Source organism: Rutidosis leptorrhynchoides, chromosome 8 (assembly GCF_046630445.1).
Source record: "Rutidosis leptorrhynchoides isolate AG116_Rl617_1_P2 chromosome 8, CSIRO_AGI_Rlap_v1, whole genome shotgun sequence".
In the NCBI taxonomy this organism is placed as follows: domain Eukaryota; kingdom Viridiplantae; phylum Streptophyta; class Magnoliopsida; order Asterales; family Asteraceae; genus Rutidosis; species Rutidosis leptorrhynchoides.
Window position 1 is genome coordinate 126,415,138 of NC_092340.1, and position 18,477 is coordinate 126,433,614.

Here is an 18,477-nt window from a genome sequence, read left to right on the forward strand (position 1 = left end):
ATTTTGTGTTTAATGTGTTTTACAGAGAGCCGATACTGGAGGTTCAGGAGTATCATCATCTAGACGACCAGCACCAGAACCAGAACCAGAAATGCAACACGAACAAGAACCACAACAAGAACAACAACAACAACAGCCTGATCAGCACATACCTTATTATGATCCGGTACAGTTTGTTGATGAATTCATAGTATTCCCAATGAGGCCGCCAGTAGAATTCCCAACGATTCCTGAGCACACTCTACATCCTAATCTGAGATTTGATAGAAGATGGAGAGATTACGAGACATATCAAAGGAACAAATTCAAATTGGTAACAAAAAATGTAGAGGTGCCAAGGGTAATCGATTAGGCCCCTTTGGAAACGGTCCATCTAGCTGACCGTGTTAGACAGCTTTTAGTTCAAAGGTATGGCAGTTCTTCTTTTACAGATTGGGAACGTCTTTTCACCATTCGTAGACCTGTATATAAGGAATGGTGTGTTGAGTTGATAAGTACTGTATCACTTGATACAAATATAGTTAGAATAGATGATAGAAGATTTCTTAAGTTTATCCTTGGCGGTAGGATGTACAGAATGTCCATGTTAGACATGGCCAGGGCTTTACAGATATATACTCCTGGTGAGTTGCTATTACCCGATTGTACAAACTTGATTCATTATGGTGAACGGGTAGATAGTAACTTTGACGTTGACGCCATTTGGAGGCGTATGTCACATTTTGATGTTTTTACACGAGCAGGAGGACACTCCTATACACATATTGACAGAGCCGAGCTTCGTATTATTCATAGATTTTTGGCTAACTCGATTACATAAAGAGGTCATAATAAAGAAAAAATTACCTTATATGATTTATTCTACCTAAAGTGTATTCGGGATCCTAGAAGCTTTGTCAATATCCCTTACTGTGTTGCTTTTTATTTATCTAAAATGGTAGAGGGAATGCAGGACGGGAGTATAATAGGAGGAGGTATTTTTGTTACTCTCATTGGAGAGTATTTAGGTGTTGATAGGAACCAAAGGGGTCCATTACAGATTTGTAGAGAACAGGTTGAGCCCTTAGGATTGAAAGTTTATGTGGGTGCTAAGGTATTGAAAGGTAGACGTAACCAGGCAGTACCCTATGAGGGATCTCATCCTCAGGTAGAGAGAGGCTCAGACGAGGAAATGGAGGAGGCGGAAGACATTAGGGATGTCTTTCGAGATGCTATTCTTGACGTCCACGTTCGTATAGATGAGGAAGCAATGACGAACGCGGCAAGACATAGTATGTATGAGCAGTGGAACTCCGAGCGAGTATACGAGGATTATAGGCGACGCTAACACGATAGCTGGTTAGTTCATCAGCACCAAATCATGAGCCAGCTATCATATCAGGTACCAAATAACTATGTACCTACTCGACCTGCTCATTTTCCACCACATAGCCCCGATATCCGACCACCCTTTAACCGGTATGACTATGACCAAGCCTATCAGAACACCTATAACCAACAATGGAACCCACCCGATGAGATGAACTGGAACCCCTATCCAGACTGATTTAATTCCATTTGGTTATTTTTATGATTTTTATGTTTTTATCTTTTGACTTTTTCATGTTTAAACTTATGTTATTGGATATATTTGTGTAATTTTTATTATTATTGTGTACTAGTATTTAATATTTAGAATTTGAAAGTGGGATATTAAGTCCCATTTCAAATTGCCATGCATGATTATATTTGTATGTATGTATATTGTCGATTGTACAAAACAGGGTAAAACAGCGCATTTTCAAAGACTGGCATTAAGTTCAGCAAAAGCTACTAATTTTGACGACAAGATGACAAATAAATGTGATGTAACAACAGACGAAATGAACAAATGATATGCACCATTTATCATTCAGCAAACAAACGCCAATATGTTTGGAAACTTTGGTAAAATTTAATCATTTCTACACTAATCACCCTCAATAATTTAAATTGTACTGATTTCTTGCAAATGAGGGCATTGCAAGATCTTAAGTGTGGGAAGGGGTTAAATTCTTTCGGATTTTTAAATTTTTTTATCTTTATACACTTGGTTACCATTAAAAATACTAGTAACGTAGTAGTTGTATTAGAATCTAGTGCTCTCTGATAATAAAGAACAGCTCTAGTCTTATATACTGACTACCCAATTCTAGTAAAATTTTTCAAAATTTTCAATTAAATGAACTCAAAATCATGTTTATACATATTTATGAACGATAAAACTAGGTTTTAACACCGAAATTATTGTTACCTCAGAAAGGACATAAATTGAGAAACAAACCAAAATGTTAAAGTTCATTTAAAATGGAATAGAGGACGATAAAAAGGAAAATAAAAGCCAAGTGTGGGAAAATTTACCAAGTTATCTTAAACATATGTCACATATATCTGTAACAAATAACTGAAAATACTTTTGCTTTGGATTAAACTAAAAAGTTTTACCTGATTTACTGTAAGAAAGATGGATCTACACGATGAATCAATTCCATCATTAAAAGGAAGTAAAGTCTTCCGAAAAAGACACGCGCTTCTTGATTTAAGTCAGGAAGTTGTCGTCCAGACCAGCTGTAGGTTGACGAAAAACCTAGAAAAGTCATCACTAAAATCAGCAGGAAATCCACGGACCTCAGCATTAAACAGGGTCGCCAAGTGGTCAGATTTATCCTAACCATGAGAAGGATTTATCTCGTAAAATGGGGGGGCACCGTGCAAATTAGCTGGATAAGACTAACAAATCAGATCCCCAGAAAGGATAATCTCCTTAAAGATTAAAAATCAGCTTTTAAGCCTGATATTACTCAATCCTAGAGATTGACCTTAAAGATTGAGAATTCAAACTCATGGAATTCAATGATATCTAAACTCGAGCTTGAACGAGAAAATATTTTGATCAAAATTACAAACCGATTTGTTTTCTGAAAACCCTATTTTCAATGCGTTCATTACCATTGAACGTAAAATCCTAGGAATTCACCTGGAATTCATTAGGTCACCTGAACAAAATCGGGTGTCAACCGTAAGAACGGTGGTTGCATAGCATGGTCAAAGACAGGACCTTGTGCCAGACCGAAAAACTATAAGGGTGAGCTTTACTATTGCTCCTACCAAGGATAGTAATTGCGTCCGACACGTTATAGACCATAATTAAAAGCATGTCAGGGGACATTGCCTTAATAGTTGCTTGTTCAACGCTTTCCTTTACAACTGGACGGTAGTTTATCGAAAGGTAATATACGAGACAAGTAAACTGGACGTGTCGCTTTCCAAATACAAGGTTAGCAAGTGGGTGACACAAAACCGCAAGTTTTGAGCTAAAATTTTCAAATCTAAAACCCACCAAACCCACAAAAATATTTTGCAAACACCGGTGAAGGGTTATTCCGGAAAACTTATCTAGGGTAAAAGCTAGATTGAATTTTCAAAAGATCAAATATTTTTATAAAGATCCAATTTTCTTAAGGATCTACATTTTCATAGTCATGTGGGACTGTAAACCGCCTTTCAAATGTGCACTTTGCTTTGGAAACCGAAAGTAAATCGGCCATTTGATTGCAAGTGTCGTTGACCTAAACCCGAGGCAACTGTGGATGACACACCCACCTTTAACCATGGTTCTATCGTTACTACAATTGTTTATACCGCCGTATAGAAATCACTGATGTACAAAGTGTGAAGAATAAAGAAGTGATTCTAGTATTTCAAGACGATATTACTTGAGGGCAAGTAACGCTTAAGTGTGGGAATATTTGATAATGCTAAAAACGAACATATATTTCATAGCATTATTCCTCAAGAAAGACAAGCTTTTAGTTGCAATTGTTCTATTTACAAGTGATATTCGTTTAAATAATAAAAGGTGAAGACAAAAGATAGATTCGACGAATTGAAGACGCAAATGATCAAAAAGCTCAAAAGTACAAAATACAATCAATGAGGTTCAAATTATTGATAAGAAACGTCTCAAAATTACAAGAGTACAAGATTCAAAACATAAAGTACAAGATATTAAATTGTACGCAAGTACGTTCAAAAATCCGGAACCGGGACCAGAGTCAACTCTCAACGCTCGACGCAACGGACTAAAAATTACAAGTCAACTATGCACATAAATATAATATAATACTTAAATAATTCTTATAATTATTGAATATGTTATATTATTTATAAAACCGTCGGCAGAAGAAAACAACCAAATATGAGCCTCCCCAGCTGGCCATGCGATCGCATGGCCTGGAAGGCATAAATCCATGTGATCGCATGAGCCCCAGTTCCAGCCCACATGCCTATAAAAATCGAGCTTTGGTGCACCACAATTCTATCTATCTTTCTCTTCTCTCCATTCATACGTAATATTTATATTTATATTTTATATTTTAATTTTAATTTTAATTATAATTCTAATAATAAGGGTATGTTAGCGAATGTTGTAAGGGTGTAAGTCGAAATTCTGTCCGTGTAACGCTACGCTATTTTTAATCATTGTAAGTTATGTTCAACCTTTTTACATTAATGTCTCGTAGCTAAGTTATTATTATGCTTATTTAAAACGAAGTAATCATGATGTTGGGCTAATTACTAAAATTGGGTAATTGGGCTTTATACCATAATTGGGGTTTGGACAAAAGAACGACACTTGTGAAAATTAGACTATGGGCTATTAATGGGCTTTATATTTGTTTAACTAAATGATAGTTTGTTAATGTTAATATAAAGATTTACAATTGGGTGTCCCTATAAATTACCATATACACTCGATCGGACACGATGGGCGGGGTATTTATATGTATGAATAATCGTTCATTTAACCGGACACGGGAATGGATTAATAGTCACTAGAATAATTAAAACAGGGGTGAAATTATGTACAAGGACACTTGGTATAATTGATAACAAAATATTAAAACCTTGGATTACACTCAGTCGACATCCTGGTGTAATTATTAAACAAAGTATTAAAATCTTGTTACAGTTTAAGTCCCCAATTAGTTGGAATATTTAACTTCGGGTATAAGGATAATTTGACGAGGACACTCGCACTTTATATTTATGACTGATGGACTGTTATGGACAAAAACCAGACGGACATATTAAATAATCCAGGACAAAGGATAATTAACCCATGGGCATAAAACTAAAATCAACACGTCAAACATCATGATTACGGAAGTTTAAATAAGCATAATTCTTTTATTTCATATTTAATTTCCTTTATTTTATATTTAATTGCACTTCTAATTATCGCATTTTTATTTATTGTTATTGTATTTAATTGCACTTTTAATTTTCGTACTTTTTAATTATCGCAAGTTTATTTTATCGCACTTTTATTATTCGCAATTTCATTATCGTTATTTACTTTACGCTTTAATTTAAGTCTTGTATTTATTTTTAATATTTTACATTTGGTTTTAACTGCGACTAAAGTTTTAAAATCGACAAACCGGTCATTAAACGGTAAAAATCCCCCTTTATAATAATAATATTACTTATATATATATTTGTATTTTTATAAAAGTAAACTAATATAGCGTTAAGCTTTGTTTAAAAAGATTCCCTGTGGAACGAACCGGACTTACTAAAAACTACACTACTGTACGATTAGGTACACTGCCTATAAGTGTTGTAGAAAGGTTTAAGTATATCCATTCTCTAAATAAATAAATATCTTGTGTAAAAATGTATCGTATTTAATAGTATTTCCTTGTAAAAATTAATAGCTATTTTCTATATACCTCGCACGACATCAGACCCCGAAGTTGTATAGTGTTAATGTGAAATAAGCTTAATTGAAGGTTCCTTAGAAGAGGGCTATATAAGGAACCTAAGTAGTCCTAATTAGATAGCCATTGCATTGTAACTGAGTTCTAGAAGCTGTGGAATGTAATTGTACCGATTCTCTCTAATACCGAGTCTCATGCTTACATACCGAATCTCTCTTTATCTTATCATTTCTCTCAATCTCAACATGATCTGACCTATCATTTGGTATCAGAGCTTCCAGGAAGTGATTCTACATCACTATATCGATCCGGAGATTGTAGATTACAGAATCTGAATACTCTCGGTATTTTGAATCACATTCGGTATTATTGAATTTGATAATCTGACGTTCAGATTCTTGTGATAAGTTCAGCGAAGGTGCATTAGGTATTTTAGAAAGAATTTCGATCATCATTACAGCTTTTTAACTTCAATTATGGAGAATCAAGTTGATTTTTAGAGATTGTGGCTAAAACTCTCGGTATTGCTTAATTCAAACTTGATTCTGGATTTTTGTGAAGATTTAAGGATTCAGTTGTGTTCATGAGGTGTTAAATCACATTTCAGACGGTTCAATTTCTTCAATTCATCAAGTTTTGAAGATTTGATCAACACTCGGTATCGTAACTGTCATAACGAGTCTGCTTCATTACTTAAATTCATCTTAAGTGTTGCAGATTATGGTGTGATTGTGATTCTATCACATTCGGTTTGATTATACGCAGCTACTTGGTGTGGTTTGAGAAAGGATTCTATCATATTTCTAAGTTTTAAACTTAGACTCGGTATTGTCAACTGCTACAGTTGACATTCGGTATCCTATACTTTCGGTATCTTTGATATTTTGTGTGATACTAACGTGTTTCCTTGTGCAGCAAGGTTACAGAATCTAATTCAAAAGGATTGAATTGAGTTTGAACTTCAAATTCATACAGAATCTGACTACCGAATCAAATACAGAATTTGAGTTTCTGTATCTCTTAATCCATTGTTTTAAGTGGTTACAGGCTACAATTCTTGTGATTACCGAATCTATACTGAATCTGAGTATGTCTCTTGTATTTCTGATCAGTTTCTTTTACAGAATCTGATATACAGAATCTTTACCGAACTGCTACAGTACCGAATCTGACACAGAATCTGACATTCTAATCAGATTGTTGTGATTTTTCATCTTAGATTTGTGTAATACAGAATCTTTACCGAACCTACCTCATTTTCAAGATGTCTACTCAAGATACTTTGATCATTGGATCAGATTCCCGTCCTCCAGTGTTGTTTGATGGAAAGTACACTCAGTGGCTTCACCGTATCACTCAGTACATAGACTATAAGGGTGAGAAAGCAAAGTACATTTGGGCTTCTCTGAGAGATGGTCCAGTTGTTGATTATCATCCGGATACTGGTATGCCAATTCCAGTCTATGAACTTTCTGGTGATAAATGTGAGAGAGCTCAGGGTGACATAGAGGCAAAGAATATTGTTATGCAAGCTATCCCGTATGAATTGTTTGAAAATGTTGATAGCAACACAACAGCAAAAGATATATGGGATGAGATCAAACGACAGCAAGAAGGTTATGACATGTCAGACGTTACTAAATTGAATAAGGCTCTGGGATTCTATGAAGATTTCAAGCAGGAAACTGATGAACCACTCAAGGATACCTATCGTCATTTCAATGGTGTTCTCAATGAGTTGAAAAGGTGCAAGATCATAAAAGTAAATGCTGAAGTCAACATGAAGTTTCTCAAAAAGCTCAATGCTGATTGGCTTCCTTATGGAACCATTGTTCGATCTACTAAAGAGATTGACAAGTTGACTATTCATGAGCTTGTTGGAGTTCTTATGCATTACCAACTTGAAGTATCTAAACTTTAAGAAGGAAGGAAAGAGTCTTCTCCGGGCGATCCACTTGCCCTAATTGCCAAAAAGAAGAGCAAATCATTGACGTCTTCCAAAAGCTTGTCCAAGAAAGTGCTTGTAGAAGAATCAACTGATTCAGAAGATTTGAATCTTTCTGATGTTGATGATTCTCACCTTGAATTAGTCAAGATGGCAGCCATGTTCACAAAATCCTTGAACAAACACAAGTTTAAAGGCAAATCAAGCAATCAACGCAAAATCTCGTCATCTTCCTCGTACTACAAGAAAGCTGATCAATCTAAACAACAACGTGTTGATGATTCCAAGAAGGAAGATTCAATTTGTTTCAATTGTGGCAAAGCTGGTCATTACTCTCGTGAGTGCAAGATGCCTAAGAAGAAGGACGCAACTTACTACAAGAAGAAAATGTTGATGGCTAAGATTGTGGAAACTGGGGGAGAGCTAAAACCGGTTGATGATACTTGGTTTAACTGGACTGACGATTCAGATTCAGAGGTGGAACATGCAAATGTTTGCAAGGTGACAAAGCTCATCAAAGCTAAGGAAGCAATGGAGAATTCTGACTCAACATCCGATGATGATGAGGTACAATCAACTGAAATCTCACCTGATTTTATAAAAATGCAAAATGACTTGATGAAGAATCTGGTCTCAATGTCAAAAGAAGTCAAAGGCTTAAAATCTGAAAACAAGGTTTTAAAAGATAAAATCAAAATGAATGAGACCAGACCTTCCTCATCCAAATTGCAAACGAATGTGCAACAATTGACTCTCCAACTCAACTCTACGGAAACTGAGTTGGAAGATCTAAAAAATACAATTCATCCAATTAAAGTTGAAAGAACTGATTATCGTTTAAAATCGGAACGACTTGCAGAAAAAGTTCAATTTTTAGAAAAAAAATCTTTCTGATTTGAAAAACCAACATGAACCCACACTTTCAAAACTAAACAAGAAAATCATTCAATTGGAAAACACCATAATTGAAAAGAACACTGAAATTTCTTTATTATCAAAAGAATCTTTTCAAATGAAAGCTCAACTTGCTCGATATGAGTAAAAACTCTATCGAGCAATCCAAAGCTATCATGGATATGGAACTTTCAAAATAAACGATTTTCATGAATAGACCAAAAACGATTCATGGTGAAAAGTGGGGTTTGGGTTATGAAGATCCGAAAATTTTGGAAGATGCTTCCAAAAAGATTCCAGGATTATATCATTCTCATTATTTTCAAGCCGGTTTACCATCGCATTTTATACATGCTTCTGATGCTGATTTTGATGATATTATTGTAAATCGTAAATCTAGGAAATACCATCAAATTAGCTTAATGTATGAAAAAATCAATGCTAAGATCGGTAAATCGAATCCTGATTTCTTGAAAAATCTTGTTGAAACTGAAAAGAACATGCAACGTGAAGATTATGTGCCTAAGCGTAGACTGGTTTATATCCCAACACTCATGCTAGAGAAATACATTTTAATGTTTGAGAATGAAGTGTTTAACAAACCTAGTTCTAGCATTACTGCAATAGATGAGGTGTTTGATGAACCAATTTTTGATGTAAAACCAATTCTACTAACTTTACCTGCATGTCCAGATGATGTTTTCCGTGAAGACCTAGCACATGAACTAACTGTCTTCTTTGAGACGGATTCTCTAGGTCAAAATTTCTTAGATGAAAAAGTAGAACCTCAGGATGAACCGAACATTGAACCTTTGATAGATTTTGAAAGTCAACTTGATCCTTTGCATGATTATTACTTGCATTTGCCTGCTGTACGTAATTTGAATTGTATAGTAGCTCAACTTGAACAGGAGAATATTGACTTGCAACTTAAGTGCCAATCATTAGAACAAATGCTTGCTTTGTGTGATAAATTGCCTTCACTGCCTAAGAAAGAATGTACTTATGCTTTTAAGGAGGGTGAAGTGATAGTTTCTGCTGAAGAATTATGTCTTGAGATTAAAAGCTTAAAACAAAAGATAAGTCAAATGAAACAGGCTAACACACTTAAGCAAACATCTAATGTTGCAACCAATGTGCTTGAATGTACTGGTGGGATTACTAAGAAGGGGAAGGGAACAACAACATCTAAGGATGTAAAACCCATTACTATTCTTAAAAATCCTCTACATTCTCAATTTGACAATCATGGTTCGAAAGTTGTTTCTACAACTCAGTATATTGTTAAAAAGGTTCATTCTCCAAATGGTTCTGTGTTAACTGAAAAGATTCCTATGATTCCTATGACAAAAACTTCAAAAGCGAGTCTTTTAAAGAAATCAGTTAAGTCCACAACACACATAAGTTCTAAACCTGATTTAAGTGAGTATGATGTAAAAGAACGTACAATCAAATTGGAAATTCTGCAAAATAAGTCATCTCATGTGTTAACTGAAAAGTTTGGACGTCTAACTAACAAAGGTGTTTTTCGTGTCACAGGTTATAATCCAAACTTGAATTACAAATCTGTATGGGTTCCTAAGTCCACGACTAAGAAAGTAGCAACCAAACCAAAGCAATCTGAAAGTCGGCCTAGGAAATCATCTCATGTTTTTCAATTTTCGTCTGTGAACAAAACATCTACTTGGAATAAATTGTGTGTTAAGACTTCTGATAATGATGTAAAGATTGATATTGCGTATGATGCTTCATGTAATGTGGTTTTAAATGATGCTTTATTGTCTAAACTGCATGATGCTTTACGTGATTATTTCATCATTGATCCAAAGTTTGTTGTTAATCAAAAGTTTATTGCTGGTACTAACCGAAAAGGACCCAAGAAACTTTGGGTACCTAAACTCTAGGGAATTCACATTTACAGGGTTTCGACGTCTGTGTTTGGTATATCGATTCCGGTTGTTCTCGACACATGACGGGCGATAAATCCTTGCTTGTCAACTTCATTGACAAATTCCTAGGAACGGTTACATTCAGAAACGATGAGATTGCAACAATAACGGGTTACGGAGATTTTGTGCAAAATGGCATAACAACCAAACAGGTTTCATATGTTGAGGGTTTGGGGTGCAGTTTATTTAGTATGAGCCAATTCTGCGATGGAGATCTCAAAGTTTTGTTTGAACGTCGATAATGCTCGGTGCAATCCACCGAAGGGAATGATCTTCTTGTTGGTAAACGTTGTGCTTCACTATATACTATTGACCTCAATGACGCACCATCACATGCAACCATGTGTTTGGCCACTCGTTCTACCAAAGAAAATTCTTGGTTATGGCATCATCGGATGTCACACCTGAATTACAAGGGTATCAATCAATTAGTCTCTAAAGATTTAGTTGATGGTATTCCAACCTTTCAATATGATAAGCATCATGTGTGTCCAACATGTGCGATGGGTAAGCTGAAACGGACTAATCATCCGCTTAAGCAAAACCCAGTACTTCATCATCTTTGCAATTATTGCATATGGACTTATGTGGACCCATGCATATTTCTAGCCTCGGTGACAAGAAATATGTGCTTGTCATTGTTGATGACTATACCCGGTTTACATGGATTTTTCTTTTGCGAACTAAGGCAGAAACCCCCGCCATTATCATTGAATTCATTAAAAAGATTCAACGCTCTTTTAACAAACATGTTAAGAGCATCAGAACTGATAATGGGACGGAATTTAAGAATGACCCACTTGATAGTTATTTGAAAGACCAAGGCATTGAACATCAGTTCTCTGCTGCTCGGACCCCCCAACAAAATGGAGTAGTCGAACGACGTAATCGTACGTTGTGCGAAGCAGCACGAACGATGCTTGCATACTCCAAATTACCTCCAAAAATGTGGGGGGAGGCCATTTCAACTGCATGTTATACCCAAAATCGTTGTATTGTAAACAAACATTTTGATAAAACTCCATATGAGTTATTATATGGTAGACGCCCGAATGTCAAATATTTCCGTATTTTTGGTTGTATATGCTATGTGCTTAACGATATTGATAGCCCCGAAAAGTTTGATCCTCATGGCGATCAGGCCATATTTCTTGGTTATTCCTCGAACAAAGTTGCTTATCGTGTTTATCATAAGCGGACAAAGATGATTAAAGAGAGCATTAACGTCAAGTTCGATGAATTTTCGGGAATGGCTTTTGAACAACTCAGTTCAAAACCCGATCCTAACCTGGCTACTACTTCTTCCGTAAAACTCAATTTTCTCGAAGAAGGGTGTTCCTACGGTTACATCAGAGGAACTGGATATCTTGTTTGATAGTCTTTATACTCCACAACGGGATTCAAATGTTCAAACCGTACCAGTTACACCATCACAGTCAACTACTGTGGAGACTCTTCAAAGTCTTTTTGATGAAGATTCAACACCAACTGATTCACCTGTTGCTTCTTCATCCTCCCTCCAACCTCCTGTTATTGATAATCTTGAACAAGATCAAGATTCATCATTTGATACAACTCCAGCTGTTTCTCCAGATACTCTATTGAATCCATTAGATACTGTTACATCAGATCAAGCAGATCAAGGCTCAACGTCAACAACGGTTGATGTTCCAATGGATACAATTGATGTACAATCTCTTCCACACACCCGATGGACTAAAAGTCATCCAATAGATCTTATTATTGGTGACGCATCTGCTCCAGTTTCAACTCGGAGGGCTACTCAGAATATGTGTCTATTTACAGCCTTTCTTAGTAAGATTGAACCAACAACGGTTGCTCAAGCTTTACTAGATCCATACTGGGTAGTTGCAATGCAAGACGAGATCAATCAATTTGAACGATTAAAAGTATGGAGATTAGTTCCAAGACCAACGGGTCAACGACCAATAGGGGTTAAGTAGATTTTCAAGAACAAGAAGGATTCTGATGGAATTGTGGTTCGAAATAAGGCACGTCTTGTGGCCAAAGGATATCGACAACAAGAGGGCATTGATTATGACGAAACGTTTGCTCCGGTTGCTAGGATTGAGACAATTCGTCTTTTCCTTGCATTTGCTTCTCATATGAAGTTCACAGTGTTTCAAATGGATGTCAAAACTGCTTTTCTGAATGGTTATCTTCAAGAGGAAGTCTATGTTGATCAACCAGAAGGCTTTGTCGATCCCATTCATCCAAACCACGTTTACTACTTGGAGAAAGCTTTATACGGTCTGAAGCAAGCACCGCGTGCATGGTACGAGACCTTAACAAAGTATTTGCTGGACAATGATTTCTCTCGTGGAACGATTGATACAACGCTATTCATCCGTAAAAACCACGGTCACATTCTCTTGGTTCAAATTTACGTTGATGATATTATTTTTGGTTCCACGTCCCCGGCCTTATGCAAAGAATTTGGTGACCTTATGGCCAGCAAATTCGAAATGAGCATGCTTGACCAGTTAACTTTCTTCTTAGGGTTACAAGTAAAACAATTACCAAATGGGATTTTTATCAGTCAAACAAAGTATATCAATGATATGCTAAAACGTTTTAAAATGACTGCTTTAAAACCAATGACAACCCCAATGAGGACTTTACTGGATGCTAATACTAATGGGGAACCCTTTGATATTACGCTTTATCGAAGCATGGTTGGTTCTTTAATGTATCTGACTGCGAGTCGACCAGACATTACACTTTCCGTAACTGTCTGTGCCCGCTTTCAGTCCAACCCTAAGAAATCTCACTCCAAAGCGGTTGTTAGGATTTTTCAATACCTTAAAGGTACACCTAACCTTGGGATCTGGTATCCTCATGGATCCGATTTAAATCTCACTACTTATACTGATGCGGATCATGGTGGTTGCCATGTTGATAGAAAGAGCACATCTGGATCAATTCAGATGTTGGGGAATAGACTAGTTGGTTGGTCATCCAAAAAGCAGAACTGTGTGTCTTTATCAACAGCTGAGTCTGAGTATATTGCTGCTGCTCACTGTTGTTCACAAGTTTTGTGGATGCAAACTCAACTCTTGGACTATGGCTTTAAGATTTCTAAGACCCCGATCTATTGTGATTCACAAAGTGCTATTGCAATAACAAGCAACCCGGTTCAGCATTCTAAAACTAAACACATAGATATTCGTTATCATTTCATTAAGGACCATGTAGAGAAAGGGGATATAGAGTTATACTTTGTGCCTACTAAAGTGCAATTAGCTGACATGTTCACTAAACCTTTAGATGAACTTAGGCTAAATTTCTTGATCAAAGAGATTGGCATGGTAGAGTATAGTGCTTGATATTCCTTAGATCTGTTGGAACTTATTTTTGGGATCTTGTGTTTAGGGGGAGTAGATACTTTCTAGGGAGAGCAACTAAGTTTCAGTGCTTTAGATAATTTTTCTTTAAGGGACTACCTTTAGATTAATGATAACTTCCTAGATATATTTGTTCAATGGTTATGCAAGGGGGAGGTAACTCATTGATATCCTATTTCAAGGGGGAGTTAATTCATTTTCTTGGGAATATAATCAAAATGCTGATTTACTTTCTTGTATATCACATTTTGAGGGGGAGAAAACGGAAGAAAATGAGAAAATAATTCAAATATGTTGTTTTTCAAAAGTGAATTCAAAATTTCTTTGTTTTTATCTGAAATAATTCACTATGACTTGTATACATCTCAGTATGCAACCCGTGTCAACAATTGGTATCACTGAAGATTTGTACTTTGTATAAAATTTAAAGTTCTTTTAAGTACAAATCTTATTTTGAAAAATTCATAAAAATTGGAAAAGATAAAATCCAAAAATACTTAAATTTTACTGAATAAATGATATTTTTAGCATTTTACCGAGTCTGACAACCAATAGTACAGATTCGGTAAGTTCAAAGTTTTCAGAAATTGTCTCAGAATTGTTTTTCATGAAAAGATTGAAATGGATTTCAAGAGGAAAAATCAATTTGTCAAAATTTGGAGTTAAATTGTTAAAGTTTTGAAAAATTGGACTGTATTCGGTATTTTAGGCCCATTCTGTAAAGCCCATTCGGTATTTTACTTTCGGTATCTATAAAATGAGAGTCAAAGTCAAACATTACTCTCTTACTGTTATTAATTACCTACCGAGTCTGTTGATTATACCGAATCTGCCTAATTCTACCGAGTCCGTCATTCTGTTTCTTCAAATTCTTAGTAATTGTTCATTTTAATCAATGTTTAAGATATATAATTGTAGATCTGAGATAATTAAGTTTTTATCAACCAGAAAAGATCAAAATAACTGGATTATGACCTTTAATTTTTGAAATCTTGTTGATTATACCGAGTCTGAGTCGATTTCAATTAATCTTTGATTAAACTCAATTGATTTGGAAAATCAACATGAAATCTTGTCTAATCTGAGTTAAATTGACTGATCTATTATTTGACCGAGTCTGATTACATGTTTAATTGCTTATTTGATGAATTCTGTATCTACCGAATGTGTTCTTATCCTGATACCAAGTTTGTTCATACAATTAACATGTTAATATACTTGTAATTGAATGGTTAATTGATCATGGTTGTGATATTACTTGATATATGATAGAATATGCATGTTTGAGTGACTTTCTGTTAATTGTTGAAGATACCGAATCTGGTTTTCTTTCTTGATACCGAGTCTGAAATTTGGTACCTTGAAATTTTCTGATTTTTATCTTCAAACACTTAACATGTTTATTCTATATCTTTCTGATATGAAAACTCAAGCTTATTTGGTTACAGAATCTAAAGTTTTCATAACTACCGAATCTGCTTGAAATGTGTTTAAAAATTGACTAAGTGTTGTTCTGAGTCCTTGTGTTATATAATTGACTTTGCATGATGATTTTGTACTAAGATGAATATCATATGAATGTCATGGTTGTCAATTATTTGTTCATATTTGAGAATAAAAGACTTTTATATTTTTGAAAAACCATAAAAATCTTAAAATTTAAAAATATAAAAAGGATTTCAAATCCAAATAAGAATATAGATATATGCTTTTTGTTAAATATCTTGTGGTCTTCTATTTCTTATTTATACAGCTAAATGGCGAACAATCACTTCATCAACTCTGAAACCAGTATACCCTGCAACTACTGGACATCAATTCTAGAGAGGCACACACTGTGGCCTGCTCTCAATACTACTGACAGTGTAGCTGTAACAGATCTGGAGTTACTTAACAGAACAATTAGGTTTGTGGAAGCTACACAACCTACTACTGAAAATCCAGAGGGAACACAAGCTCGTTTTGAATTTCAACTAAGAGGAGTTCAAGGGAGGAGGAGTTTCACTAAAGCTGATTTCAGGAGGGTCTTCAGACTTCCTCTTGTACAGAATGCTCCTGCTTTTCCTGCTACTCAGCAAATGATGACTTCTATCTTTGATCTTGGTTATGTTGGAGCTACCAACGTTCCACCAGCTAAGTTTCAGAAGAAATATCTGCACTCAAGGTGGTATGTGATCTTCTCAATCATCAACAGATGCTTGCTGATGACAAGGAGTGGATCTGATAGCTTGACTGTGCCAATGCTGAAAGTATTCTACTCTTTCATAAGAGTAGAGGCTCCTGACTATGCTGAGCTTTTATGGGATCTGGTTCAAGCTCAAGTTGATAAACCAAGGGGTTCATACATCCCTTGTGAAAGGTTTTTCTGTATATTTATCCATGATGCTATAAATGCTTGCAGAAATGCAAATATATTTGTACCAGGTACACATGGATTACAGATGAAAAGGTTTGAAGAGCTGAATATGAACACCCCTATGGTGTCTGATAATCAATTCACTGCGCCAATTCCAAATTGGCTAGTGAGGCTAGCTGAACCCCAAGACGCTCGTATGCGTTCTTATTTTCAGGCTGTAGGAATACCACTTCCAAACCCGGTACAACAAGAACAAGTTGAACCTGCCGTGGTTCCAGCCCCAGAGGTTGTAAAGGAACCTGTAGTTCAACCACCCGGGCCAGCTAATCCTCCATTTAGGGTGAACCTCAAACGATCTAGGGTAGCACACCAAGCTCAACCCGTGAGGATCAGGGAACCTAGTCCAACTAGGATTGAATCAACCCTTTCCACAACACCCGAAGTAAGCAGTGACACTTCAGCAACAGCATCTGAATCATCTCCTGAACATTCTTCTAAGAGAACTCGATACATGCCTGATGAGATGATTCAGACTCCGCCAACCCAACGAGTAACTAGATCTAGGACTTCGAAACCCATCGTCCGCCAAACAGTTACTCCAACCATTGGTGATACGGACCAAGACCAAGAGCCAATTAGGTCACCCTCACCTATCTCCGTATCACATCCAAGAATAACAGTAAGCCCTACGCTAAATGAAGCGCAAGCTTCGGTAGACAAGAGATCTAAACGCACGAATGGTAAAAAGACCACTAAGCCCATCCAATCTAAACAGGACTTAATAATAAATCCTACAAAGCAAGGTGCTTCGGCATCTAAGGAAGTAAAGTCTTCCTCTGTAGTAAAGTCTGCGTTGACTCAATCGATTGAGGAAACTCAATCATTGAAGTCTAGAACGGCCGAAGGGGAGCCGGAAAATCTTGAAAAGGCACCCTGCGTATCGGCTGGAAATCCTCCTGTACCTCAACGTACAACAGGGTCTCGAGGTCAGGCTTATCTTGATGAGGAAGATCTGCCGCGTCCCATGGAAACGAGTCAACATGACAATCCTTCGGGATATTTATCAGAGTTCCAGCAGACTGTTCCCTTGGTTCATGAAAGTGATCCATTGGTTCAAACCACTTCTCTTCCGGATTCTGAATCTCAGAGTCTGGAGGAAGAGTCTTTAACTGAAAGAGATGTGCCACCTCATGGTATATCAATGATTTCAGGAGTCGGGGATAGCAATATCTCTGCGAGAACTAAACCGACGGGTAGTCCTGCTACTTTGTCAGAGTCCCATGAGACCAAAGTCATGGAGGCGGATGCTTCGAAAGAAACTTCGCCGGTGACAACTCCGGTTGTTACCCAACCTCCATCAGAAGGGGATATCACGAATCTGACTAGTAGTACGTATAGCACTACATATAAGAATAATACCGCACAATCATCCTTACCTGCCTTCACGGCAACTCAAACACTTCCACCAACATCGCCTTCAACAGTTGCTGCTGATGCTGCTTTTGTTCATGGTTACTGATGTGCACAGAGGTGTATATAAAATAGCTTTATTTTTACTAGGAAAAACTATTAAATACGATACAATTTTACACAAGATATTTATTTATTTATAGAATGGATATACTTAAACCTTGCTACAACACTTATAGGCAGTGTACCTAATCGTACAGTAGTGTAGTTTTTAGTAAGTCCGGTTCGTTCCACAGGGAATCTTTTTAAACAAAGCTTAACGCTATATTAGTTTTATTTTATAAAAATACAAATATATATAAGTAATATTATTATTATAAACGGGGTTTTTACCGTTTAATGACCGGTTTGTCGATTTTAAAACTTTAGTCGCAGTTAAAACCTAATGTAAAATATTAAAAATAAATATAACTTAATTTAAAGCATAAAGTAAATAACGATAATGAAATTGCGATAAATAAAAGTGCGATAAAATAAAATTGCGATAATTAAAAAGTACGATAATTAAAAGTGCAATTAAATACAATAACAATAAATAAAAGTGCAATAATTAGAAGTGCAATTAAATATAAAATAAAGGAAATTAAATATGAAATAAAATAATTATGCTTATTTAAACTTCCGTAATCATGATGTTTGACGTGTTGATTTTAGTTTTATGCCCATGGGTTAATTGTCCTTTGTCCTGGATTATTTAATATGTCCGTCTGGTTTTTGTCCATAACAGTCCATCAGTCATAAATATAAAGTGCGAGTG